The following is a 15312-nucleotide window of genomic DNA, read 5'->3' as shown; positions in this document are numbered from 1 at the left end:
TGCTATCCTTGTGTTGTTCACAGTCACCATCATTCACACTGCCAGAACGGAAAAGTTCAAATCAGCATTGCCTTAGATGTGTAATCCCTACAATTAAACATTCTCACACACAATGCCATCTGTTGTATCCACTGACAGACAGTCATGGAAACATGGCCAATCACTGTGTGGCTTCAGGGTAAAGCCACAGACCGATTGGCTGTGTTCTATTCGTCCTGCCCATGCGCTCATGTGTGTGCGCTGTAGACAGATGACACACAACTAATCTAATGAATCCAGACCCCACTCTCATGCTGTTTATAATAGTAAACAGCATGAGAGCAGCGCCAGGATAGGTTGGAGCAGCCATACCCACCTCTCATGAGGAGCCCAGGGAGTTGTGTCTGCATTTTCTCTGGCTACCCAACACTGCACAGATTGAAGATGCCTCAAGTGCGCATGTCGGGCTGGGCATAGCAAACCAATCTGACATGCACACCGCAAGCTTTAGAACATAACTCATCTCTTCTACCGATCAGCAGGAATGGCCGAGTCCTGCCACTCAAGCAAGGTGGCAAGGCATTTTGATTTTATTAAAGGTAACAAATATTTGAATGTATGCGATGACTCACAGTAGGGGGGAGGGCTAAGCTCTAACGCTCCAAAGGAGGAACCACCCCATGGCATTGTGGTGGGTGTTCCCGTGCAACACCAATGGATTGTGACGCATCCCTAGATTTGCAAAACCTTGTAAACCTGGGGATGTGCCAAAACCTTACGCCTACCCAAGGGAGGCACAAAGAGGAGAAATAGCACTATTTCGCCTCATTGTTCCTCTTTCTATGTATGCTGCATTCTGCATTCTGCAGCACACATAGAAGAGGAATAATCCTCCCGGGATTGATTTTGTGCAGTATGGTGGTCCTTCCTGCACAAAAACAGTCCTGCATGCAATGCAGGCACCTTTGCACCATGGTGCAAGGGTGCCTGTGCTGGCACTAGGCAGCCAAAAGGGTGCTGGCGCAAGGGGAAAATACAGGAATAAGGTGAATTGCTTAAATATGGCGCATTCCCAGCCAGTCCCTTTTAGGCAGGGGAGCACTATCCTGAGGCAAAAACTCATAAATCTACCCTTTGGAATCCAACAAGCATTAACTTTGAATTTTACCCTCAAGCTAATAGCCAAGCTGAAAGATTAAACCAAATTCTAGAAGAAATTGTTTGGGGCTACATTTGTGCTGCTCAAGACAACTGGAAGACTCTTCCACATGCAGCAGAGTTAACTAACAATACAATTCACACTTCCACTGGGTTCTCACCATGTTTTGCCTTAACTGGTTTCATCCCCAGACATTTCCATACTCATTCCAGGCAGATTATCCAGTACCTACAGTTAAAAAAAAATCATTGGAAATGCTGAAGAAGGTCAGAGAGAAATTATTTCAAAATGTACTGATCGCTAAATCTAAATAGAGATCACAGGCCTATCTTTAAAAACAACTAGGTCTTGCCTATATAAGATGGGAGACAAGGTATGGTTGTGCACTGTCAATTTACCTCACTCTACTTCTAGATTTAAGTTTTCTTCTAGATTTTATGGCCCTTTTAACATTTCTAAAATTATTAATCCGGTATTGGGACGACTCAAGCTTCATCTTTTCTGGAAGGTTCATCCTTTCTTCCAGGTTTCACATTTGAAACCTTATCTCCACTGTGGGGGTCTTCAGGTTAAGAACAGACCTGCTCCAATACTTGTGGCAGGACAACTTGAGTATGAAGTTCAAGAGATCTGTGCCTCGCTATACCACAGAGAGAAACTTTCGTATTTTACGGATTAGAAAGGGTATAATCCTTGTCATCGATCCTTAGAACTGGAAGATCACGTTCATGCTCCTTTTTCGGTTAAACACTTTGATTCTGAATTGCATGATAAACCAGGTGCTCCAAATAGGAGGTAGAGTTTAAGGATTTCCTGCAACCAGTGCAGTGGGGCTACTGCAGCATCCTCGCAACCTATCTTGTTCTGTTCCTACACTCCTTGAACAGAGCACAGTGAATTCTTTTTTCCTTCTTGCAAACTCTCATTTAAGAAATGCTGCATGAAGGAAATGTTTGATCTAAACTAGCATTTCAATTGCCACTAATACATAATTTGATGCATTTTCTTAAAAAATGATACATTTCCTGAAATTGTATATTTATGTTTTTCTATCATTTTGTTCTTTGGCCGTTTAATCATTTCCCAAAACATGATGGCCAAACTACTTCCTGGATTTTGTCACATCCTCTTTGCTACTAGAAAGAGGAATACATTTTAGTACAATTATGCTTGCTTGGCAACTCAGTCACTGGACTCTCTGCCTTCTCCAGTATTTTATTTTCTGGAGTGATTTTAGACTCCTACTTACAATCTAGGGTCTGGTTTTGTTTCTGGTCATATTAGGCCATTCCTATGCACAAGAAGACCCTACACTCTGCACCAAGAGCTACTATTGACAGCATGAAATAAGGAAGTTCAGCAGGTGGCTAGTGGTGAAATTTATTGCGCAACACAAAGAACATTTCATATTTATGTCAAAGACAGACAGGAGCAACATTATGAAATGAACCATAAGTAGAGTTTATGTACAGATTGAACAGAATAAAATTGCAGAACAGAGCTGACATTAACTATTTATCAAATGTGTAAGAACATAGCTCTGATGTGTAAAAACACTTTCTGCAGATTATGGTAAAGAAGAGGTGGCTCACTTATTTTTTCACACATTACCAGAATTCTATAACTTAGGGTGTAGGTATGCGTATATGGTAAGTTTGAGAGGAGCCGGAGGAATTTGAGTGTGCCCCTGGGCCAGAGTACCTGTATTTTAGAATGACTGGCATCTTATCCAAACAAAAGAAGCATTGGATAAGATCAAGAAAGTTGAGGATGAATTTTGTTTAAAATGTTTTCTGTTAATAATTTCATATTAGAACAAGATTCACTGGTATACAAGTGTTTCACATATGCAAGTGTTGATGAGGCTATCAAATTGGTAACAATAGCAGGGATGGAACATAGCTAGCAAAATGTGACATTATGACACCTTTTTGTAAGATGCCATTTCAGTCTTCTGATGTTTCGTTGCTGGGAAAGCAATTTGTAGGGTCAATTTATGTTGATAGAGTTCTACCAGTGGGATGTGCTATTTCATGTTCGCTATTTGAAAATGTGACCGCATTTGTACAATGGCCAATTTCAGAGAAGACAGGGCATGCACTGATTACGCATTATTTGTATGAGTTTTTCTTTCTTGATGTAGACAACCTAGGGGATTGCTCGAGAGTTTTGATGAATTTTCGGGAACTGGCAATCGATCTGAGGGTCCAGTAGCCCCTGAACAAACTGAAGAAGGGCCAAGTACTATACTTACTTTCTTAGCAATGGAGGTGGACATGAATGACAAGACAGCAAGGGGTCATATGTGTAGATCCCTCAAGGTTTTCCCAAGAAAAATAAGTGTAGCAAAAAAATAAAAATACATTGAAAATGACTAGGGAACAATTGGCATTTGTGATAAAGTTTTCAACATGTAACTTCTTGTCACGATGGCAGATTGACAAAAGCAATATACCATTACATTCGCTAGACCCTTTTGGCTGCAGGGATATATAGGTTTGTAGGTTCTCTAAGAACTCAAGGTACCCAGAGTAAACAACTGAGCTGCACCATACAGTGGTTTTTTTCATTGAGTGCCAAGTGTAGACCAATTCTTAGAGCGTAATAGGCAGAGTGAAAATTGGGTATCAAGGAACCCTATATATTTCTGTAATGGGCACAAAATATAGAATTTAGCAGCACTGGTTATTTCTACACCTCTAAATTTGTGGATAACTGTAGCAGCATATGATATAGCACATGATTTGGATGGTAGTTTTCAAAATTTCATCTTCTATTCTGGTTTATATTTTAAAGGCACACATGCAGTGAAATCCAATTGGTAATAACAAGTGTTCTACTATTCTATGTTCCTACAAGTCTCCCTATAAAAATGGCTCACTTATGTGGATAGACTTAATACCTGGACAAAGAACGGCTCAAAACACAACATGGATGCATCAAATTTTTCCACTGAAAACTGACCCTCTTTTTCCAATATGGGCAGCTCTAGATTTTGGACCCTAGCTCAGCCGGCACCTAGGGAAACCTAGCGACATGTACATTTGAAAAAACTAGACACATAGGGGTTTCCAGGGAGGGCTGACTTGCATGGCTCCCACCACATTGTTATACCTATAATCCCTTGCAAATCTCCAACATTGACTAAAAAAAATCCTTATTTCTGTGATGGAAAGGTCTGGAATCTGCACAGAGCCACACACTTCCTCCCACCCAGCATTCTCCTAAGTCTCCCAATAAAAATGGTACCTCACTTGTGTGGGTAGGCCGACTGCCTCAGACAGATAATGGCCCAAAATGCAACATGAACGCAGCACCATTTTCCACCGAAAACTGACCCCCTTTTTCGATGTGGGTAGCTCTAGATTTTGGACCATAGCTCAGCCGGCACCAAGGGAAACCTAGCCAATCTGAGCATTTTAAAAAACTAGACACCTAGGGGTATCCAGGGGTGGCTGATTTGCAAGGCTTCCACCACATTTATTTACCCAGAATCCTCTAAAACACTGGGGCAGATTTAAGAAAAGTGGTGCTGCACCCAGTGCATGGATCCCATCAGGGTTTTTAACCCACAATGCCCTGCAAACTTCAAACCTTACCTGAAATCACATATTTTCATTACACTTCTGTAATGGAAACTTTTAGAATTAGTAGGAATCCACAAAATTCCTACCACCCTGTATTGCCCCACCTGTGCCGATAAAACCACTGTCACCCTTGTGTGACTGGGCCTAGTGCCGCACCAGGAAAGGATCAACCCAAGGACAATGGGAGCCCTTGCGTGGAGACTCCTATTGAGCTTGGCTGGATCAGTTCCTGTCTCTGGCGCTAGGGCCAGCCATAAAAGTTGGGAAGAGTTTTTATTGGCACAGGTGTGGCAATGCTGGGATGTAGGAACTTTGTAGATTCCTGCTGATTCCAGAAGTTTCCATCACAGAAAAGTAGTGAAAATGTGTGATCCCAGGCAAAGTTGGAGGTTTGCAGGGCATAACTGAGAAAATGGTGTGGGGTGCATGTGAAGCACACTGCCATGCACTCCTGAGATGTCTAGTTTTCAGAAGTGCCTGGGTCAGGTAGATTTTTCCAGGTAGCAGCCTACTCAAGAGCAAAAAGTGCAGCCATTCACCATTGTAAGGGGTACGATACTGGGAGTTAGCCAAGCTCTCCTGGCTCACATATGAAATCATCCCAAAAGTGCCAAAATTCTCCTTACTTGCACCTGGGATGAGATACTTTAGTCTGCAGTGGGAAAAGAAAAACTGTTGCCTCTTCAGTTGGGGTGGGAGCACAACCATGCCCATGGTGGTGGGCAGCCCCCACTCCTCTTTTTGTTTAATTCCCTGGCATCTACTGGGCTGTCTGCCCCCCTCCCCGGGCAGACCGGGGGTAATTGCCCCCACCTATCCCCTAGGGGTTGGGCAGAAAGACTTTGTCCCCATTTATTTGAGGTCGGCGCATGGCCATGCCCCTGCTTCTTTTTTTTGACAAAAAGTCTTCCCTGGTGTCTAGCGGGCTCTCAACTCCACCGGAGGGAAGGTCTGGGGTAATAATCCCCATATGCCATCCAAGGGGGGGTGGGGAGAAACTGCCCATTTTTGGGGGAGGAGTGAGGACATTGCCATTTCCATTCTGGGCAGCCTCCACCACTACACTAACAAACAAAAGTGTCCCTGGTGTCTAGTGTGCTTTCTGCCTACCTGGGGTTAGGATCGGGTGTTATAACCTGCATCTGCCCCCTGGGGCGACACTGAAACCTGTGTCCATTTGTTTTTGGGAAGGGGTGGGGGCATAGGAATGCCCACCCCATCATATTATAAAAAATACATGGTGCCTATTGGGCTTTCTGCCTCCCCGGGGGGGGGGGCAGACTGGGGGCTATTGCTCCCTTCTGCCCTCCCAGAGAGGCAGAAATACTTTACTCCCTATTTATTTAGTCTCTAGTGGTCCTTCTGCCCCCCAGGGGTCAGGCTGGGGCTAATACCGACTATCTGCCCCATAGGGGGTCAAAAAGACTGTTTCCATTCCTTTTTGGGGGCAGGTGGGGGCATTGGCATGCCCATTTTGGGCAGCCCCACCCCATGTACAAAAGAAAAACCCCTGGCTTTCTGCTCCCTGATGGGACAGATTGGGGACCATTGCCCCTACCTGCTCCTGGGGGGGCAAGGGGGAGGGCCAGAAAGACTGAATATCTCAAACACAGTTAATGGGGAGCAAGAGCTCTTGTACAAGGGGCCTCTCTCCCCTCGCTGGTGGCTGGTGGAGTGAATTCCTGCTTGGGGATCACTCTTCTGCTGTGATCCCCAAGCAGGGATCCAACAGGGAAGGGCACTATTGGAAAGGGGTGATTCTTCCCTTTCCAATGATACCTCTCCAATCTGCCTAGGTGCTCGGGTGCTGAGAGAGCCCCGCAAGCACCTGAGCAGTGACTGTGAAATTAGGTCATTTCTCTTTCAGTGAAATAAGGCCAGTGCGTGATGCACGCTGATTGTCATTTAACAGAAAAAAAGAAACACTCTCAGGAGCTGGGGAAGCATGTCCCCAGCTCCTGAGACTGTTTCCTATAGTAGGAAATCCCTCTAGAGCCGGAACCAGAGGGACTTCCTGCCTCATGTGCCAGGACGGCTGGGAGCCATCCTGTGCACATGAGCACTGTGTGGCGGACGACTCCCGGCCGTCCTGCACACAAGGGGTAAATAGCTCTGGAAGTATGGGAAAAAGAGTTGTCTAGCAGAAAAGATATGTTTAATGTGGACATATGATAATGTAGATCTTGTCAATAATGAAAGAGCTAAAGATTTTGGAGCACTCAATTGTTTCTGAGATTTATGCTGAGGTGTTTGCAATGGAACATTGTTTCAGAGCATGACATGTGCCAGGGACGAATAATATTGCAGATTCTTTATATCATTCACAGTGGCAGCGGTTTCACAAGCAGGAATCAGAGCCGATGACCAGAAGACACTATTGCCACAGGAGATATGGATTCTAGGCAAACAATAGTTCAGCAATCTATTTAAGAATCTAATAGTCAAAGTTACAAGCAGGGTAGGCAGGAATTTGTAAATTTGTTACAGTCTCACATTCAAATTTGGGTAGGTATAAAGAAAAGACAATGGAGGATTCGATGGGATTCTTATTGGGGTTAATAGATAGAGGGCTTTCACAAGCGAGGGTTTCATTCTTTGTAAAAGTAAGAAAGTATGGTGGCGTTACGATCCAGTTGAAGGGGAATTGGAGAAGCAAGTCCTTGCAGGATGGGAAAGGGTAAAAGGCCCAAACAAAAACTTAGTGAACCAACAATTTTTTAAATATGACAAAATATTACAAAGGTTTAGCCAAACTGTTGTTATGACAATTTTGATGTGAGTATTTTCAAGTTATGCCTATTATTATTTTTTTTGGGGGGTTAAATAAAGCCTCATTACGACTTTGGCAGTTGGAATTATCTGACCACCAAAGCTGCGGAGAGGAAACTGCTGTCATACCAGCGGCCTCCCCTCCAGTCATATTACAATGTTTCCGCGGGGCTGACCAGTGGAAAAAACATATTACGATGGCAGTGCCAAGGCATTGGCATCTGGCACATGACATGGGCCTCTGGTACATGGCATCTGGCCATGGCATTGGCCTCTGCACACTGAAGGCACACCTGCCCCCTCGGAATGCGCACTGTCTCCAGTGCAGACCGTATGCATTCTGGGGGTATTGGCAGGGGGCTACCAGCACAGGCTTTTCACCAACCTTTTCATGACGGGGACACCCCATGAAAAGGCTGGAGGAAAGAGTACTCATGATCAGCACGGTGTCGCTGAACTCAGCACCGCACTGGCTGACCACGACTCCGACCGCTGCCACCCTTTCAGGAACCATGTTCCCGGTGGTGGCAGTGTTACCCTGGCGGTCCGATCACCATGGTCGTAATCTGGTGGTCGGACCGCCAGGAGTGTGGCAGTCCGACTGTCACAGCAGGTCTGGCAGTCTAAAGACTGCCTGACTCATAATAAGACCCTTAGCGTGATGAATTGCTAGACTCAAGAAGTTATGAAGATCTGGGGAAGGAGGATATGCATACGTTTAGAACTAGCTTGCACATTTCTTTGAGAAGGTCCAAAATGGATCAAGGCAGTAGCGAATAAAGGGTGCGGTTGAGCGGAAATGCAAAGCCAGATTGATTCTCAGTTCTAGCTTGGGAATAGTTTTAGAGTGGTAAAAACCTTTGACAACATTTTTGCCTTAAAGAAGAAAGTAGCAGAAAAACCATTAATTTATTAGGAGTTTTAAGACAAGTGTTGAAAACAATAGGTTCACAACCAGAAGGATATGGCAAGCATTCTTTTAGAATTCTGGTAGTGTCTGAGGTAGCACAGTTAGGACTGAAAGAAGACAATATCAAATTCATAGGAAGATGTAAATTGAAATGTTAAGAAAGACACATTAGGAATATTAAGTAATATTTGTCATTTGACTTGAAATTTCCTAACCTTTGCTCTTGTAAACGAGTTATAAGGTTTATCAGATATTTGTTGATGTGCTGGGCAGCAAAATACATAGAAGAAGCAAGTGTAAGGAATATTTTTGGTATTGCCCAGTTACAGACATGAAGTGACTTACTGGGGTAAAAGCAGTATGCAACTGAGAAAATTGTTACCTTTTTTAGTGGAGCTGGTGATGGATAGAGGGTGTATAGAGTTGTTAATCATACATTTATGTGAAAATGATCTTGGGCAGTTTTCTGGTTTAACATTGATGAGAAAACACTTTACATGGTACATTGGAATTTTGTTTATTATGATGTAATCCTGAAATAAATAAACACTAAAAAAGAACTAAAAGTTAAAATAAAGAAAGAAAATGATTAAAGAAGATTTAATATTAATGAAACAGAAATTGGCACGAAATAGTTCTGGACTGAATTTCTTACATAGAGACAGTGGAAAGGTACTCACAAACAAGTAGTGCTGGATAGAGCGACAAGGAAATTGAATGCGGCAGCAAGAGTTTTTTGTCACACATCCAATATTGGAGTGCTGCAACACAGCAACATTAAGGACGGGGAGGAATATTTAGATAAAGGAGTGGAGTACTTTATTTCCAATTTGGCAGTGCTTACTACATGTTAGAATTAAGAGGTTTATTGGGAAAATTATGGAATGAAAAATCATTGTGTTAGTGATGAGAAATGTTGAATTGGAACTTTCGAGCTAGGGCAGGAAAACAGCTGCATATTTCATGGATGACAGAAGATGGGGGGATTGGTAATCGGGAGCAAGTCTATCAACCTCCTCAGGGGACAATCTTTTGACGTCAGAGCAGGTGAAGGGCAAGTGGCTTGGAAAAGTTAGTGGTTTGGTGGGGCATGAACAAGAGACTGGAAAAGGCTAGAGAAGAACTGAGAAGGAAGAATAAGGAAGAATGTCTAAGTCAAGGAGCAGTTGTTTGGGGAATATCTACATTGGAGGGAAGCTTAAGGGGTGGGTGTCAACAAGATAAATTGTATTAGCGAGGCTGATAATTTTCATGTACTTGAGTTTAATAAATTATGAATAATATTGTGTCCTAATAAAGTGGCCTTATTGCTACCTAAAATTGGGTGAGTGGTTTATGAATATTGTGTGATGATTGCCAGAGAGTGCTTGTGAAACACTTAGGCATGACTAATAGCAGGTATGAAGGGAAAGACACAAGAGAAAATTCAATACACAATTATGGAAACATGCTCCCAACAATGTCTAGAATGCTGATACCACTAGGGAATGGTCCAAAGAACAAGAAGGGACGGACAAGATAATGAATTGGAGAAGAAAATGCACAGTGATGCATTAATTAGAGAAGAGACCAGGCTTAACAGCCACAGCTGCCTGCTTTGGAATTTGGAAATCGAGTTAGAGTATTTTTGGGAAATGACTTAGGCCCTCATTATGAGTTTGGTGGTTGAAAAACTCTGACTGCCAAACTTGTGGGGAGGATGTTCCCTTCAGGCTGACTGGAGAGAACATCATATTACCATATTCCTGTCGGTCAGATCTTCAGGAACAGTGCTATTATATTGATCTCGGCTCCCTTAGAGGCCAATACCATAGTACTACATCACTCTCAGAATGTGCACTGTCTGCAAAGCAGACAGTGCACATTCTGAGGGTGCTGGGTAGTGAGGCCCCTGCACGCCCCATGCCATGGGCATTGCCATAGACTAGGTTCCCCTGTGGCTAGTGGCCCTAGCACTGTGTTTCCACCAGCTTGTACATGGCGGGGTCCCTGCTAGGCAACTGGCTGGTGGAAACAGGAGCTGTGATCAGCGCCACCGCTGCTGACCAAGAGTCCGACTGCTGACAGCCCAAAGGGAGCCTGGCTAAAGGCAACCCAAGAGTAGGAAGCCAAATATCAAAGTAGAAAAAAATCCTATAACAAAAGTATTTCTTTGGAGGAAACAGTTGTGAGAAAACAAGAACGTTGCAAATGACAAGGAGAAAGTGAATGGTTTCTTGGCATTTTCCATAAGGTTCAATTACTGTGAAGTGGCAATCGAGAGGCTGGAAAGACAATATGGAAGGAAAATGAAACAAAGGCATGCAAGAAATATTCAGTGCACAGACAAATCTCAACATTCTGAAAATACTTTGTTCTATATGATCAAAACTCCTTAAAGAACGTAAAGCAACCTGTTGCACTAATGCCACAATACAGACAACAATAGGAGATCAGTATTCACACATTAGGGTTTGTTATGTGTATTTTGATAGCGCACAACTCATGCCAGAGGTTCTTGTGCTGGAGCTGTATGGGCCAAGGCAGGATCTGGGCTAGGTGAAGAGCTGGGTCATCAGTTTCTAGTGGAATGTATCAAGTACTTCATTCATTCCACCCTGGAATTGCAAAAAGGACATGCCATTGACAAATGCAATGCATCCCACATATTTTTCACATACAATTATATACAATCAGGAAGCTCAACAAGGACATCAAGGCCTCAAAACCACCCCTCCCATTCTATTACACAATACACAAAAAAAGAAACACTTAGGGCCAGATGTAGCAAAATGCAAAATTGCGACTTGCAATTTGCGAGTCCATCCGACTCGCAAATTGCAAGTCGCAATTTGCTATGCAGTACGGTGTCTCAGACACCGACTGCGACTCGCAATGGGGTCGCAATGACCCACCTCATCAATATTCATGAGGTGGGTCGCAAATTGCGGCCCCATTGCGAGTATAGGCACTCGCTAACATGGAGGCCTGCTGACGTCAGCAGACCTCCATGTTCGTGACCTGCTTTTAAATAAAGCAGTTTTTTTTTTTTTAAGTGTAGCCCATTTTCCTTATTGGAAAACGAGCTGCACTTAAAAAAAATCCGAAACCTTTAGTTTCGGTATTTTTTCAGGGCAGGGAGTGGTCCCTTGGACCACTCCCTGCCCTGAAAAAATATTTTTGGGTCCAGTCACAAACTGGAAGGGGTCCCACGGGGACCCCTTCCAATTTGCGAGTGGGTTACCATCCACTTGAAGTGGATGGTAACTGCGATGCCATTTGCGACCGCGTACGCGGTCGCAAATGGTATTGCATCCCACAGCGACTCGCAAATAGGAAGGGAACACCCCTTCCTATTTGCGAGTCGGAAATGCATATTGCGAGTCGGTAACGACTCGCAATATGCATTTCTGCATGGCAAACCCACGTTTGTGACTCGCAAATGGCGATTTTCACCGTTTGCGACTCGCAAACGGTTTGCTACATCTGGCCCCAAATTCCCTCGTCATTGACAACATGAGTGCCGTCTAACATTTGCTTTGGCGAAATCCTATGTATATGATGTTATTTAGTCATAATTAGTGAATTCTAGGTAAACTACTCAAGCTACTATTAAACTTCATAATTCCTCCGACGAGCTAGCTACCTCTGCAACCTCAAAATCAGATATGTTCTCTCTCCATTGAAGAAAGCCTACTTTGACCCTTCCTTGAACTACATTCCAATTACCCACCACCTCTTTCTTGGCAAAATATTCAAGAAAGGAGTTGTAAATCAACTACACAAGCAAACAAAATCAAGACTAGTACTCTCCAGAACTTTAAGCCAAGATTCACACCAGAGTGCAGGGCAAAACAAGTGACTATCCAGGTTGACTTCCTCCTCATCAGCAACAAATATCTCTTTCTCCTCCTCCTGAACCTCTCTTCAGCATTCAGTATAGGTGACCATCTACACCTCTTCAACTCTCAAGTGTGAGCTTTCACTGCATCATCATCAAAAGTCATTTTTGGAGACATAGTTCAACATTCACAGCACTTAACAATGAAAGGATCATAGAGATCTCCCAGCACAAAGTGAGGGGCACCCCAAATAGATCCCCTGGCTCTAGGTAGTGACTGCAAAGCTCGCCTGTGGTGGGTCCCTACAGAAGATTTGTGAAACTTCAATGTGGCATACGTCCTTTCAATTTCCAATTCTTTTCGCAGCCATAGGTGAAGAAGGCCCTGTGGGCCTGATTCACAACTGTAAACTTACACTTTTGTGTAAGTTTGCTATTTTTCGGTATTCACAAGCTTCGGGCCTGAGTCACAAGTGTTGTTGTATTGCTGGTTTTCATTGACTTCCTCCAAGCCAACTATTAATGCCAGTGTTCATTTCTAGGATTGCCATTGCAGGCAACTTGAAGACGCTTGGTAAGCCTCAGTAATAATAAGTGCATTTTGCAATAGTGGTATAAGGGTATACCATCCATCAAACCTTTGACAGGTGCCCCCCGTGATGACGAAGGCAATGACATAGGTAATGATGTGGCTGCCTCCGCCCTGTGCTGACATAGGCACTGACGTAGGTGTAGGTGTGTCACGTGGGTTGTGACATCATGAGGTCACGTGTTAGTCGCATGGCAGGGTCTTAGACCCTGTGTCTAGATCTATGGGCTGTGTAAAATGAGGGCCCTGCTGGTGTGCAACCTGTTTCTGAGCCTAAGAGTGCATGTCTGGACATGTCACACATTCAGGGCCAAATGGCTGCTTAGGGGCTTCCTCACAGGGCGGAGCATTGGGAATGTAAGGCCAAACCTCCACACTGCTGGTTAATCCAAAAAGAGGGGCTGGGTGAATGCTGCTTGTGTTAACGCCAGCCAATCAATTTAGAAATGCAAGCCTAAAACAGATGTAGCACTAAGAGTTCCCAGACCAGGGTTCAAAGGTGTGCAGCATATGTCAAAGTATAAAGTGACCAGTCAATTTAAAAAAAAGTTTTGAAATATACAGAAGACAAACAATGCAAGCCTAAAACAGATGTAGCCCTAAGAGTTCCCAGACATGGGTTCAAAGGTGTTCAGCATATGTCAAAGTATAAAGCGACCAGTCATTTTAAAAACGTTTTGACATAGACAGAAGACAAGCAATGCAAGCCTAAAACAAATGTACCCCTAAGAGTTCCCAGACATGGGTTCAAAGGTGTTCAGCATATGTCAAAAGATAAAGTGACCAGTCAATTAAAAACATTTTGAAATAGACAGAAGACTAGCAATGCAAGCCTTAAACAGATGTAGCCCTAAGAGTTCCCAGACATGGGTTCAAAGGTGTTCAGCATTTGTCAAAGTATAAAGTGACTAATCAATTTTAAAAAAGTTTTGAAATAGACAGAAGACAAACAATGCAAGCCTAAAACACATGTAGCCCTAAGAGTTCCCAGACCTTGGTTCAAAGGTGTTCAGCATATGTCAAGTATAAAGTGACCAGTCAATTTAAAAAAAGTTTTGAAATAGACAGAAGATAAGCAATGGCCCCCTAAAACAGATGTCTATTTCTAAGCCCAGCCCTCCACAAAACTTATGCATAATTAGTACAATAAGGGCCATATAAAAACACCCTCACATTCACAGGGCTCTTTTTCTGAACTAAATATTTGAAGTTTGCGGAAAGCCTGGGCTTCCAGAACACCTCAAGGAGAAAAATATGAAGGGCAGAGTGCAGACTGGTGGTGTTACCCCTCTTCTACTTAAGGGCTGTAATGATGTGTTGCATGTTTATGTTTTATTGTCATTTAACATAGACATTATGCTCTGCCTTTTTAGCTAAACCTAGCAGAGCAAAATTCATGTGTTTTTGAACAGGTTATTTTGAGACATACATTTACAATGTGTTGAAACCGCTGTTTAATTTGTACAGGGGTACAGAATTTTTAAAAGCGTAAAAACAGGGGTTGTGGTAAAAATAGAAGTGTCTACATTTATAGTACAATATACATGAGAATTAAATGTTTTTTAATATTGAAAGCCCTAGATATATAGTTAGGCCCGTCCAATTTTACCAATATGCTGTTTTTAAAAAAAAGGTTTATCCAACACTGTGGCCCTCATGATGACATTGGCGGTAAATCCCACTTACCACCATGCCAACTGCCGCCAACATAATGCCGCCACGGAGGATAACCGCCAACCTTATTATGGCACACACACATACTAATCCGTCACTATACAGCCACACACACAAGTCTGCCAGCCCAAAGGTCAGTGATAAACTGGCGGTAGCAAAACCCACACTGTTAAGCCAACAGAACTACACCCACACCATAATGACCCACAAATCACATTCAATGGCGGTAAACTATTGGCGGTACATACCGCCGCACTCAAAATACACACAACCTAATAAAACAACACCACATTGGACAATTCAAACTACACACACATGACACACATACACACACCACACCCACACACCACTATAAAAAAACACACCCACATTACCCACAACCCTTTACGAATACAAACCATTGCCAACAGAGAGAGAGAGAGAGACAGCAAGAGCACCCACACAACCAGAGCCACATACCACCATTACCTATACACCACACATGCACCTCACAACATACACCCCAACACATCACCCTACACACCCTCACCCATACCACCCACACCACACTCAAAGCACCACAACGACACCCCAGGTTCTCTGAGGAGGGGCTAAGGGTCATGGTGGAGGAAATCATCAGGGTAAAGCCACAGCTATTTGGATCACAGGTGCAGCAGATATCCATTGCCAGGATGATGGAGCTATGGCGGAGAGTCATGGGCAGGGTCAACGTCGTGGGGGAGCACTCAAGAACAAGGGATGACATTAGGAAGAGGTGGAACGACCTACGGGGGAAGGTACATTCCATTGCAGCAAGACACCAACTTGCAGTACAGAGGACTGGCC

Source organism: Pleurodeles waltl, chromosome 5, assembly GCF_031143425.1.
Source record: "Pleurodeles waltl isolate 20211129_DDA chromosome 5, aPleWal1.hap1.20221129, whole genome shotgun sequence".
In the NCBI taxonomy this organism is placed as follows: Eukaryota; Metazoa; Chordata; class Amphibia; order Caudata; family Salamandridae; genus Pleurodeles; species Pleurodeles waltl.
The sequence above is the reverse complement of the archived record's forward strand: the minus strand, read 5'-3'. Positions refer to the sequence as shown.